We start from the raw sequence: 14383 nt of genomic DNA, 5'->3' as shown, positions 1-14383 counted from the left end.
CATTCGCCAAAATAACACAAGTGCCAAACCAACACATTCGCCAAACCAACGCATTCGCCAAACTAACACATGTGCCAAACCAACACATTCGCCAAACTTACACATGCGCCAAATCAACACATTCGCCAAACTAACACATGCGCCAAACTAACACATGCGCCAAACTAACACATTTGTCAAACTAACACATGCGCCAAACTAACACAAGCGCCAAACCAACACAAGCGCCAAACCAACACATTTGCCAAACTAACACATGTGCCAAACTAACACATTCGCCAAAATAACACATGTGAAAAACTAATACATGCGCTAAACCAACACATTCGCCAAACTAACACAAGTGCCAAACCAACACATTCGCCAAAATAACACAAGTGCCAAACCAACACATTCGCCAAAATAACACAAGTGCCAAACCAACACATTTGCCAAACCAACGCATTCGCCAAACTAACACATGTGCCAAACCAACACGTTCGCCAAACTAACAAATGTGCCAAACCAACACATTCGCCAAACCAACACATGCGCCAAACCAACACATTTGCCAAACTAACCCATGCGCCAAACCAACATATTCGCCAAACTAAAGCAAGCGCCAACCCAACACATTCGCCAAACGAACAAATGCGCCAAAACAACACATTCGCCAAACCAACACATGCGCCAAACCAACACATTCGCCAAACTAACACATGTGCCAAACTAACACATTCACCAAAATAACACATGTGAAAAACTAATACATGCGCTAAACCAACACATTCGCCAAACTAACACAAGTGCCAAACCAACACATTCGCCAAAATAACACAAGTGCCAAACCAACACATTCGCCAAACCAACGCATTCGCCAAACTAACACATGTGCCAAACCAACACATTCGCCAAACTTACACATGCGCCAAATTAACACATTCGCCAAACTAACATGTGCCGAACCAACACATTCGCCAAACTAACACATGCGCCAAACTAACACATGCGCCAAACTAACACATTTGTCAAACTAACACATGCGCCAAACTAACACAAGCGCCAAACCAACACAAGCGCCAAACCAACACATTTGCCAAACTAACACATGTGCCAAACCAACATATGTGCCAAACCAACACATTTGCCAAACTAACACATGCGACAAACTAACACATGCGACAAACTAACACATGCGCCAAACCAACACATTCACCAAACTAACACGTGCCAAACCAACAAATTCGCCAAACGAACAAATGCGCCAAAACAACACATTCGCCAAACCAACACATGCGCCAAACCAACACATGCGCCAAACCAACACATTTGCCAAACGAAAGCAAGCGCCAAACCAACACATTCGCCAAACTAACACATGTGTCAAACTAACACATTTGCCAAAATAACACATGTGAAAAACTAATACATGCGCTAAACCAACACATTCGCCAAACTAACACAAGTGCCAAACCAACACATTCGCCAAAATAACACAAGTGCCAAACCAACACATTCGCCAAACCAACGCATTCGCCAAACTAACACATGTGCCAAACCAACACATTCGCCAAACTTACACATGCGCCAAATCAACACATTCGCCAAACTAACATGTGCCGAACCAACACATTCGCCAAACTAACACATGCGCCAAACTAACACATGCGCCAAACCAACACATTTGCCAAACTAACACATGCGACAAACTAACACATGCGACAAACTAACACATGCGCCAAACCAACACATTCACCAAACTAACACGTGCCAAACCAACAAATTCGCCAAACTAACACATGCGCCAAACTAACACATGCACCAAACCAACACATTCGCCAAACTAACACATGTGCCAAACTAACACATGCACCAAACTAACACATGCGCCAAAGAAACACATTCGCCAAACCAACACATTCGCCAAACCAACACATGTGCCAAACCAACACATTCGCCAAACCAAGACATTTGCCAAACCAACACATTCACCAAACTAACACATGCAACAAACCAACACATTCGCTAAACTAACACATGCGCCAAACCAACACATTCGCTAAACTAACACATGCAACAAACCAACACATTCGCTAAACTAACACATGCGCCAAACCAACACATTATTGCACCTCGATATCTCCGAAAGCGCTGCATCGAAAAAATTGAGACATGGCCCATTGTAAAGAACTCTCCATGGGGAATTAAAAAATGTTCATGATGATGTCATAGGTGCCTCCATTGTGACATCATAATTTGACAAGTACAAAACTTCATCGATCAAGATGAAATTTCTTGAGCATAATGTAGGAATAAATTAGTTTAGAAAAAAAAGACGTCATCAGTCACGTGGTTCGGCCGCCATATTTGTTTTAACACAAAAGCCTTAAAAACCAATGAAAATACATCGTGGCGAGGGTTTGCAATCTCTGATTGCTCTTTTTCTTGTTACTTTTGTAATGAGAAGCGGCTTTGGAAAAACATCACAAAAAACGCCTTGGAATAACCTCACACGTTAGCTGCAGGAAGGATCGTGTTATTAATCCTTGTTGGGTATATAGAGTACGGTAGGTCTATGATGGGGTGCGTTCGGCAACGCGATAAGCATTGAGTGATGTCCAGATTCCTCCAAATTTCTTTGTTTATTGCTACCAAAAGCATTAGCGACTGTTAAAAAAGCTAATCATACGTGTTTGTGGTTTATAATATTTTTACCTCTGGTGGAGGCCGTTGGGCAGTTGCACCCACGAAAACGCCATGCTAAGCTATTTATAAACGTTGACATGACGTTTGTTCAAGGAGGAAAAAAACCGTTGGGGAGGTGGAACATTTTCGTATTAATATTGTTTTGTAAAAACATTAATATTGAAGGAACTGCGCTCCAACGCGAGTCGAAAGAATTGACGCGACCAAAGACGGAATTCGTCCGAGTTGCTTTATTGAAACAAAACAGCTCAGGTATTCTGACAAGCCCGTTTTTCGGGCAACAATATATATACACATTTATGTCGGGAAGTTTGCCCGGCAAAAGCTATACCGGGCATGCCCGGGTGTCAAGGGCGAGCCTTGGAAAGGCGAGTCTGGACCTGCCCGGGCGTGTTTGGCTGCGGCCTGGCAAGTCGAGGCTGGGCGTGCCCGGACGCTCTGGGCGAGCACTGGAAAGACGATAGCGGGCATGCCCGGACGCTCTGGGCGAGCCCTGGAAAGGCGATAGCGGGCATGCCCGGACGCTCTGGGCGTGCCCTGGAAAGGCGATAGCGGGCATGCCCGGACGCTCTGGGCGAGCCCTGGAAAGGCGATAGCGGGCATGCCCGGACGCTCTGGGCGAGCCCTGGAAAGGCGAGAGCGGGCATGCCCGGGAAAGACGAGACCGGGCGTGCCCGGGAGGTTCGGGCGTGCCCGGGAACAGTGAGTCCGGGCATGCCCGGGAGAGGCGCGTCTGGCCGTGTTCTGGCCGGTGCAAGGCGATTATGTACATCCAGCGGTAACCGCTACACACGCCCCTCCAGAATCGACCTGCACCGGCAGGGTCAATTTAAGGGGGGTCCGGATGACCCGGCCGAAGCGACCCCTGGAGGGTCGTGGGGAGGGGTCTGACGTGGTGGTGGGTGGTCGAGCGGGGGGAACTGTGGACGGGGGGCGGCCTCGCCACGGAGGAAGGGCCAACCGTGGTGGTCGGTCGACGTCCATGTGCGCCGGTTTGAGGCGGTCCACAGAAATCCGGTCCGGCCGGCCGCCAAAGTCGACGATGAAAGACTTGTCGCCCCGTCGTAGGACCCGGAAGGGCCCGTCGTACGGCGGCCGGAGTGGCCCCCGGTGCGCGTCATGACGCACAAAGACGTACTCCGCTGTGCGAAGCGCCGGGGGGACGTAGGACTGGGGGCCACCGTGGCGGGACGTCGGCACGGGGGCAAATCGTCGGGCGGCCTCCTGGAGGTCCGAGCGCTGGCGAGCGGCGGACCAGGGACTGGTAGCGTCAGGCACGAATTCGCCCGGGACGCGGAGTGGCTGGCCGTAGATGAGCTCGGCGGCGGACGCCTGGAGGTCTTCCTTGGGGGCCGTGCGAAGGCCCAAAAGGACCCACGGCAGCCGGTCGGCCCAACCGTCGTCCTGAAGGCCGGCCATGAGTGCGGCCTTCATGGAGCGGTGAAACCGCTCGCACAACCCATTGGCTTGGGGGTGGTAGGCCGTGGTGCGGTGCAGCGTGACCCCCAACGAACGGGCGACCGCGCCCCAAAGCTCAGACGTGAACTGTGGGCCGCGGTCGGACGAGATGTCCGCTGGTGCGCCGAAGCGCGCGACCCAGGTGGCGATGAACGCCTGCGCCACGTCGGCGGTGGTGGTGGAGGTGAGGGGCACGGCCTCCGGCCACCTGGTGGTCCTGTCCACCATGGTGAGCAGGTGGGTGAACCCCCGCGAGGGGGGCAGGGGACCCACCAGGTCCACGTGGACGTGGTCGAAACGCCGTTCAGGCACGGCGAAAGGTGCCAGCGGGGCCTGGGTGTGGCGGTGGACCTTGGCTCGCTGGCAGGCCGTGCAGGCGTTGGCCCAGTCGCGGATGTTTCGTCGAAGGCCGTGCCAGACGAAACGCGCCGACACCAGCTTCTGAGAAGCTTTCCGGCCCGGGTGAGAAAGGCCGTGGATGGAGGCGAAGATGCGGGGCCCCCAGGAAACGGGAACGATGGGGCGAGGCTGGCCCTGGGAGACGTCGCAGAGCAGGACGGTGCCCGCGAAGGGGATGTCGGCCAGGCGGAGGCCCGTGTCCGCCACGCGGAGTGCCTGCACCGAGGCGTCGGTGGTCTGGTCGGCCGCCATGAGCGTGAAGTCCACGCCGAGGTGGACCGCGTTCGCGCTGGCCCGCGAAAGGCAGTCGGCCACGGCGTTGTCTTTGCCGGCGACGTGCTGGATGTCCGTGGTGAACTCCGACACGGCGGAGAGGTGGCGCTGCTGGCGGGCCGACCACGGCTCCGTGACCTTAGCCATTGCGTAGACCAACGGCTTGTGGTCGACGAAAGCCGTGAACGGGCGGCCCTCCAGGAGGTGTCGGAAATGGCGAACGGCCAGGAATAGCCCGAGCAGCTCGCGGTCGAACGTGCTGTAGTTTAACTCGTTCGGCCGGAGTTGCCGGCTGAAAAAAGCGAGTGGCTGCCAAACCCCGTCCACCCATTGCTCATGGACGGCGCCCACCGCGTAGTTGGAGGCGTCCGTAGTGAGGGCGATGGGCGCGTTGAGCACCGGGTGAGCCAGCAGCGTTGCGTCGGCGAGGGCCCGTTTGGCACTGGCGAAGGCCGCGTCCATGGCCACGGACCAAACAATGTCATGCTTGGCCGGCTTGCCCCGGAGGGCCTCGTAAAGGGGCCGCATGAGCTGAGCAGCGCGGGGCACGAATCGGTGATAAAAATTCACCATGCCGAGGAACTCTTGGAGGGCCTTGATGGAACGGGGACGCGGGAACGTGGTGATGGCCTCGACCTTGGTCGGCAGCGGCACGGCCCCGGTCTTGGTGATGCGGTGGCCCAAAAAGTCAACGGTCGTCGCGCCGAAGTGGCATTTGACCGGGTTGACAATTAAGCCGTGCTCGCTGAGGCGACCAAACAGTGTTCGGAGGTGGAGGAGGTGCTCGGCGCGGGACATGCTGGCGACGAGGATGTCGTCCAGATAGACGAAAAGAAACGGCAGGTCGCGCAGCACGCCGTCCATCAAGCGCTGGAACGCCTGGGCCGCGTTCTTGAGGCCAAACGGCATCCGCAAAAATTCGAACAGGCCGAACGGCGTGATGACGGCCGTCTTCGGGACGTCGGCCGCCCGGACAGGTACCTGGTGGTAGCCCCGTATCAGGTCAATTTTCGAAAAGATGACCCGTCCCGCCAAACGGGCGGAAAAGTCCTGAATATGCGGGACCGGGTACCTGTCGGGGGTGGTAGCGTCATTGAGACGGCGGTAGTCGCCACACGGGCGCCATCCACCCCCCGGCTTTGGCACGATGTGCAGTGGCGAGGCCCACGCGCTATCGGAGCGCCGCACGATGCAGAGGTGCTCCAATGCGTCGAATTCGGCCTTTGCCACGGCGAGCTTGGCTGGGTCGAGGCGGCGGGCCCTGGCATAGACCGGCGGGCCCGTAGTGGGTATGTGGTGCTCGATCCCGTGCCGCACCGCGACGGCCGAAAACGTCGGCCGCGTGAGGGCCGGGAATTCCACGAGCAGGCGAGCGAACTCGTTCGTTGCCGGGAGGGCGCACGCCAGTTCGGTCGGCGCGGAGCTGCTCATTGTGCACGCCAGGGAGCTGAAGGTCTCGGCGTGGACAAGGCGACGTCGTTTGACGTCGACCAGCAGCCCGTGCGCGCAGAGGAAGTCGGCGCCCAGCAAAGCCACGGGGACGCTGGCGGTAACAAAAGTCCATTGAAAGCGCTGGCTGCCGAAGCAGAGGGCGACAACGCGTGGGCCGAAAGTGCGTATGGCCGAGCCATTAGCAGCGACCAAAGAGGGGCCGCAAACTGCGTCCAGACTGTCCTGCTCGGAGGCAGGTATGACGCTCAGTTGGGTGCCGGTGTCGCACAGGAAACGCCGTCCAGACGCTTTGTCCCGAATAAACAGCAAGTTGCCCGAGTGGCCGGCGCTCATGGCTGGGAATGAACGCCGGCCCGGCCGTTTCCCGACCTGCCGAAAGTGCACGGGGGCCGGCACGTCCGAGCCTTGTGTCCGAACCTGGCGTGGTAATAACACCACGCCCGGTCAGGTGGAGGCCCCGGCCGTCGTGTCGGAAGCGGGCGGTGCGGCGTGGCGGCCGCCAGTTGCACCGGCAGTTCGGCCTCCAACCGCGCAGGGCGCTCGGGCGTCGTGGGCGTCGCCTCGGACGGCGGCGGGCTCCAGGTAACCGCGCCGATGTGCTGGCCCGCCGAGGAGATCTTATCGGCTTCCCTGGCGAGGACGCGGGAATCCGTGATCAACGTGCCAGCCAGGGCGAGGCGTACCGGGTTAGGCAGCTGACGGAGGAACAGCTCCCGGAACAGGAATGCCGGAGAGTGCTCGCCGAGCAACGAGAGCATATAGTCCATGCGCTCGGACGGGCGCGTGTCGCCGAGCTCGGGCAGGTCAAGCAGGCGCCGTGCGCGTGCTGCCGGTGAGAGGGCGAAAGCGCCGAGGAGGAGCGTCTTCAGCGCGTCGTATTTGTCAGCAGCCGGCGGGTGCTGGAGGAGGCTCAAGGCGCGGGCCGCGGTGGTGGAACCGAGCGCCGCCACAACATGGTGGAAGCGGGTGTCGTCCGCAGTGATGCCTCGCAGGGCGAACTGGGAGTCCGCCTGGGCGAACCAAACAGCCGCGTGAGTCTCCCAGAAGGTAGGCAGTTTAAGCGTCACTGCCGTATCCATGTCGGTAGGTCACCAATGAAGGAACTGCGCTCCAACGCGAGTCGAAAGAATTGACGCGACCAAAGACGGAATTCTTCCGAGTTGCTTTATTGAAACAAAACAGCTCAGGTATTCTGACAAGCCCGTTTTTCGGGCAACAATATATATACACATTTATGTCGGGAAGTTTGCCCGGCAAAAGCTATACCAGGCATGCCCGGGTATCAAGGGCGAGCCTTGGAAAGGCGAGTCTGGACCTGCCCGGGCGTGTTTGGCTGCGGCCTGGCAAGTCGAGGCTGGGCGTGCCCGGGCGCTCTGGGCGAGCACTGGAAAGACGATAGCGGGCATGCCCGGACGCTCTGGGCGAGCCCTGGAAAGGCGATAGCGGGCATGCCCGGACGCTCTGGGCGTGCCCTGGAAAGGCAATAGCGGGCATGCCCGGACACTCTGGGCGAGCCCTGGAAAGGCGATAGCGGGCATGCCCGGACGCTCTGGGCGAGCCCTGGAAAGGCGAGAGCGGGCATGCCCGGGAAAGACGAGACCGGGCGTGCCCGGGAGGTTCGGGCGTGCCCGGGAACAGTGAGTCCGGGCATGCCCGGGAGAGGCGCGTCTGGCCGTGTTCTGGCCGGTGCAAGGCGATTATGTACATCCAGCGGTAACCGCTACAATATTCTAATATTAACATTCGTTTTGTTATTACAAGCCGCCTTGGAAAAACGCCACGATATAGCTAACTTAACATCGATATACACCTCAACACTCAACCCCATTGGAGGCAATGGCGGGGAAAGCTTGCTTGGGGAGAAAACCCCCTTGGGGGGGGGGGGGCAAATGAATGCGCTACAACCTTCATTGTGTAACCCTTTGTCATCCTGTCAAGTTTGGTTGAGATTGGATAAGTAACGATCAAATGTATCGCGGGCAAAAAAACATCAGACAGACAGACAGATGCCAAATTGTGTATTTTCGTATGATGAACAGGATTAAGTAATTAAATTGACATATGTGGGAAAATTACATGCCCATACCAGGAATCGAACCCATGTCCTCTGGAAAACCGTACCAGTGCTCTGCTTGTGGTATTGTACATCGAGTGATTGTTTTATTGTCAGTATAGCTTTGCATTTACTTTAAATTAAATAGTATTACCTGATGCATTATTCGTTAACATTGCTGAGGAGAATGATGTTCTGTTTTTGTTTGTGCGACCAACGCCAAGACATATTCTTTGCGTTTTCACATTTGTCAAAATGAAGTTCTTATCTTATCTATTTGTCGGACACAAATTGTCTTCTTGTAACTTCCAAGAACCTCCAGTTTTGCAGTACTTGGGCATGTTAAATAGGGTGGTGAATAAGGGTGATGTATAACTAATATAACAAGCGTTACGCCTAGGTCCCCCGTCGGTGGTGATGTGAGTTGACAAAGTGGAAGACGCAGAAAACATGCTATGAGATGATATTTCGCTCACAAGGTTCAGACGTACATGGCGGCGGCCATCTTGGATTTTGACGTGGCGACCCAATTTTCAATAGCGTTCTTCCTGATGCCGATATACACCCACACACCAAATTAGAAGTTGGTATTTCGCTTATTTTTCAAGATATTTCGCTCACAAGGTTCAGACATATATATGGTGGCGGCCATCTTGGATTTTGACGTGGCGACCCAATTTTCAAAAGCGTTCTTCCTTATGCCTAGATACACCCACACACCAAATTAGAAGTTGGTACTTTGCTTATTTTTCAAGATATTTCGCTCACAAGGTTCAGACATATACATGGCGGCGGCCATCTTGGATTTTGACGTGGCGACCCAATTTTCAAAAGCGTTCTTCCTTATGCCTAGATACACCCACACACCAAATTAGAAGTTGGTACTTTGCTTATTTTTCAAGATATTTCGCTCACAAGGTTCAGACATATACATGGCGGCGGCCATCTTGGATTTTGACGTGGCGACCCAATTTTCAAAAGCGTTCTTCCTTATGCCTAGATACACCCACACACCAAATTAGAAGTTGGTACTTCGCTTATTTTTCAAGATATTCATCTCACAAGGTTCAGACATACATGGCATCAGACATACATGGCGGCGGCCATCTTGGATTTTGACGTGGTTTGCACCCACACACCAAATTTGAATACGGTCCTTCGCTTACGCACGCATGCACGCCCGCGCGCATGCCGCACGCAAACACGCACGCACGGACGGACGGACGGACGGACACACGGACGGAGGGGAAAGCCATAGTCCCCCTTTCGCTATGCTGTGCGACGGGGGACAAGGAGGGGAAAGCCATAGTCCCCCTTTCGCTACGCTGTGCGACGGGGGACAATAAGACTGCTTCAAAAGCACTAAACTTTCAGAATTATTTTTAAAAACAAACTTTAAATCATTCTTTTATTTCAATTGAAGTATATAATTGAACACTGCGGCATCAGTGGGGTAATGTGTTCTCTGAACTCTCTAGTTGAGGATCTGTTTATGCACTGTTTTGTGTAATGCATTGATGATGGCCAACTTGCTAGGTGGAAGTTGACCTGGGGCAAACTATAGGTTGAACGGAGCAAGATTATATACCAGAGCGGTAGAGCAGCTTTTCAGAATGCGGGCACTGATGCCATCCAGGCATTTTACAGTCAGTGTCTAATGTTGAGAGAAACTTGCCAAACTGTGTGTGTGTGTGTCATGTTTTTTGTGGAGTTCCACTGCAGCTTTTTGATGTGGAATGTGATGTACACCAAAATGATTGTCGTGAATTCCTAAGTTTATAATTAACTAGAAATAATCCGGAACAATTCCCATGTTTTAAATGCAAGTCATGTTAAGGTGTACAGAGCAGTTTAATAGGTCCTTCCAAGGCATGGGAATCCAATTACAAAATACAAAATAAAAAGAAGATTGTCACAAAGCATATATTAATTAATAGTAATAATATTATTACGGCCTGGCCTTCGGGGTTTATTTACGAGGGGGAGTCTCGATTACCCTTGGACTTATTGGGTCTGAGGCCACCGAGCATGAATAATTTTGTGTCACGGCGAGTGGCAAATAGTCCCACTGGCTACCCCAGGGTCCTCCGTCTGATTACCGTTTACCTGGGGTCACGTGGTTTATCAACCGAGTTTCGCGCCCTCGATGTGAACTAATCTTATCTTAGGATCTTAAAAAAGAAAAAGGGGCGAGGTGGTTTTGATCTTCTTGCTCACCGCATGAGGGCCGTCGTGCCCGCGTTACTCATACGCTAAGGGAGGGGGTAAAAGGAGGAATACTGCTTGGTGTCCAGGGTGCGTATGATAGAGGTATGGTGACAGGTGGGGGCGAGGTGCAGTGAGGTGCAAAAGGAAACTGAAAAAAGGTACGCGTCTGTGGGTGTGCCCTAAAAACGACAGTTGGGGGGCAATGCCGTCGTTTAGCTCCTTTGTCCAAAGTGGATGATTTAAAGGAAGAAAAAGAAAAGAACACATGAGGAAACAGGCTTACGTAATGTAAGATTCCATAATGTGTGTGTGTGTGGCTTGGATTATCCCTAATGAGTGTACTGCACCCTGCATGGTGCCTGCTTCACTCGCTCGCCCAGCACTTCGTTCCACCAAAAGCAAACTTTGAGTGGGAACAAGCACCGGGAACCTCATCACTTGTATAAGTGACCAGAGTAAGTCTGGGTTATTTAACGAGTCTGGTTATGACCGATTAGCACCTACTTGTTCTCATGTTAATGATATCTGAAGAGTGAGGATGCAGCTCCCATAACCACAGCATCGCGTTGGTGTTGCTGCTGCTTTCTGAAGATGGCGGCAGGCGTCCATCGTGTTTGTAGGTGCAGTGGTAGTAAAGATGACATTGCGGGCGAACTGTGTGTGGTTGTGATGATGTTATGGTTATCCGTTCTGAGGTTCTTTTGGGTCATTGAGCAATGGAGATTATGGGTGTATAGTGAGCTTATGCAACGTGGAATAAAGTGAAAATAAGGCAAGGTGTAAATGAAAATGTTCCAATGAGTTTATAGTATTGTGTGTTTATTGTATGATTGGAATAATTATAATTAACTATAGGAGCCTACCCGTCGCTTCGCTGATGACCAATTCGTCATCCTGTTTGCCAAAATAAATTTACCCATGCGAAGAGTACTTTAACCTCAGCGTTGCTCAGGTAAAAAAAATGGAATTGTAATACCCTCTACCACCACCACCAGGTGGTGCTACACAGTACAAATTTACATAGAGAATGTATGCCTCCATCCCCCCCCCCCCCCTCCTCTGCACCCCTGTGTGAGGCTGGCCACATATCCGATGTTGACCCCCACACAAAGTTGTATTTGTACCCCAAGTTTGGAGAATGTCACGCAACCGCCGAAATTAATATCTGGGGGTCGCGGATTGCCGATTACGAAGGCTTTAACTCTGAGGCAGAAGCTCAATAGCAGATTCCAAAATCTAATCTAAAACCCTTAAGCGCGCGGAATGGAGGGAAGCAGCGCAAGTCCTCGCAGCCTTATCTATCAAATCAATCAGGCGGTAAACTGCATTCAAGTATGTACAGAAAATAATGCAAGGGTTTATTCGGGAAAAGCAAAGACAGTGAAAAGCACGCACCGATAAATAACTCTAACAAGAAGCCTAAATTTGGATCCCACACACAACAGATATCAAACACGATATGAGGGAGATGAATTAAAGAAAAGACAACGTCACGTCGTGTACAGTGTACGCGGAGCTCGGGCTTATCTGTTTCGTCGTCTTCTTCCCGGCCTGGACGAATCCTCCGTCCGCCTCGCACGCCCCGCTAGGCCCGAGCCAACACCCTCGCCGCTGCACCCGAGGTCCCGCTCCAAGCTCTGATCCTCTCGCCGCCAACGAGGTCCGTGCACCAAGCTCCAAAAGCACCAGCACCGCTCCACTCGGGCTACAACTCAGCCCAATTTGGGTCGGGATCTTTGAATGACTCGACTGGAAATCCAACTGCTTGGATCAACTACTGAACTGCACAATGGCGTTCGGCCACCGCTCTGGCTCAACTCTTGAACTGCGAAATGCGCACTGCCAACTCCGCTTGGGCTCTCTGCGCTCAACTGAACTGCTTACTCAACTCCTGCTCAAAATGCACACACGAACTCTCGACTCAGACCTCACTCAACGTGCTGAACTCTCTACTCTGGTGAACTGCCCCGAAATGGCGTCCGGCTCCTGTTAATATCTCTGGCCGATGACGTCATATTGGCGCACTACTCTGCCAATCAGAGCCTCCACCGACTCGCTCAGGTCACGCCCACTGCGTCACTCCCACTCTCCTGCTCCTTGGTCACAGCACGTGCTATGCGAGGTGGGTAGGCCTCTCGGAGGTGTAAATGGTGGCGGCCAATTGCGGCGGTGTTCTAGTCTGATTTCTTCCTAAGTCATGTCAGGGGGGAAGGCGTCATTTATTGTTGTACTAAAGGTCCTAACTAATGTTTAAGTGGTGTGCAGTGCCAAAATGGACAAAGGTTTGGCTACCAGGTGAGACATACAAGGGCTCTACTGATTATTCCCTACACTAACGAACACACGAATCTCCTGGTAGATTCACATTCATACATCTTTACCCGACAAACGCCTACACATGACTTATTACAGGAAGTGTTCCTTGTCGCGACATCTCGAAGCATGTTACCTACTCAGATCTACTCTGCTCTACATATTGCTCTACCAAATTCGTAACAGTACTTACTTCAGCGTTGCGCAGGTAAAAAAAATGGAATTGTTATACCCTCTGCCACCACCACGAGGTGGTGCTACACAGTACAAATTTACATAGATAATGTATGCCTTCCCCCCCCGCCCCCCCCCCCCATCCTCTGCACCCCTGTATGAGGCTGGCCACATATCCGATGTTGCCCCCCACACAAAGTTGTATTTGTACCCCAAGTTTGGAGTTTGTAACTAAAAAGATGTGGCCGTGCATAGAACACATACAGAGAGCGAGAGGGAGAGAGAGTGAGAGGGAGAAAGAGAGAGAGTGAGAGAGAGAGAGAGAGAGATTTGCCTTTTATAGGTGTATATGTGTTTGGCATTTGGGCTATGGCTGTGGCTAGGGCTCGCGATTTGAATGGTGATTTGTTGCGATATGTTAATGAGGGAAGGTTCGGGAAAAGCAGCTGCTGGAGATTAGGTGGAGTCATTGTGTGCTGATGTGTACTCGATAGGAAAGAGGGGAGAAAAAGGGGGAAACCTCACAAACCCCACAACGCATTTTGATCCGATCAACCCACAACACAAAAGGAAAGAACTATCCTAAACATATACTATGGAAATAACTAATGAGGGAACCTGAAGGTTGTATATGTTTCCAGGGACAGGGGGTGACTGCTTCCTAAAACCGTCACAATATTAACAACAATAATAATATTAGTATCATTTCGCAATAATAATAACAAACGTATAAGCCTCCCTTCCCCTCCCTGGCCCAAGCACATCTGGGCTTGGTGAAAGGCAACCTAATGCTCAAGCACTACAGCAGGCAGGTATGCCACAAGGCCATGAAGACCAATGAAAATTTGGTCTGATGGACCAACGGGCCCACTAGTGTGATAAAAGGCAATCCCACAATTTTTACAAGGGTGACACGACATTGTGGCCACCTTGTCTTGTACATTTAGGGACAAGTGAGGTAGCATTGGAAGTAAGGCAGGGGTATGTGAAGATGGTATGGGGGAACGTGGGGATGCTGTGGACGTGGGGAAACATGGAGGGTATGGGTGAGAGGACTTCGTTAGGGGGCTGAGGAACACAAAATGAGGGCAGGAGACACGGGGCAAGGGAAGGTGGACAAGAGGAGAGGAAAACGAGGACAAGGGGTGAGGGAAGGGGGACACAGGGCGAGGGCTGGGGGACATGGAGCAATGGCAGAAGATGGTGTGTTCAGATGTATGGGGGTTGCCTCTTGGTCTTTCCATGGTTCCACCACACATTCATTGATCCTACTCAAAGTAAAGACATATAAATAGTGCTGGCTACAAGCTTACATATTGCAAGAATTGACAGTCTAATCAGAGTTGAATTCCGACCCGCCATCAGGAA

This window comes from Myxine glutinosa, chromosome 5, assembly GCF_964187855.1.
Source record: "Myxine glutinosa chromosome 5, kmMyxGlut1.1, whole genome shotgun sequence".
Classification (NCBI taxonomy): domain Eukaryota; kingdom Metazoa; phylum Chordata; class Myxini; order Myxiniformes; family Myxinidae; genus Myxine; species Myxine glutinosa.
The sequence above is the reverse complement of the archived record's forward strand: the minus strand, read 5'-3'. Positions refer to the sequence as shown.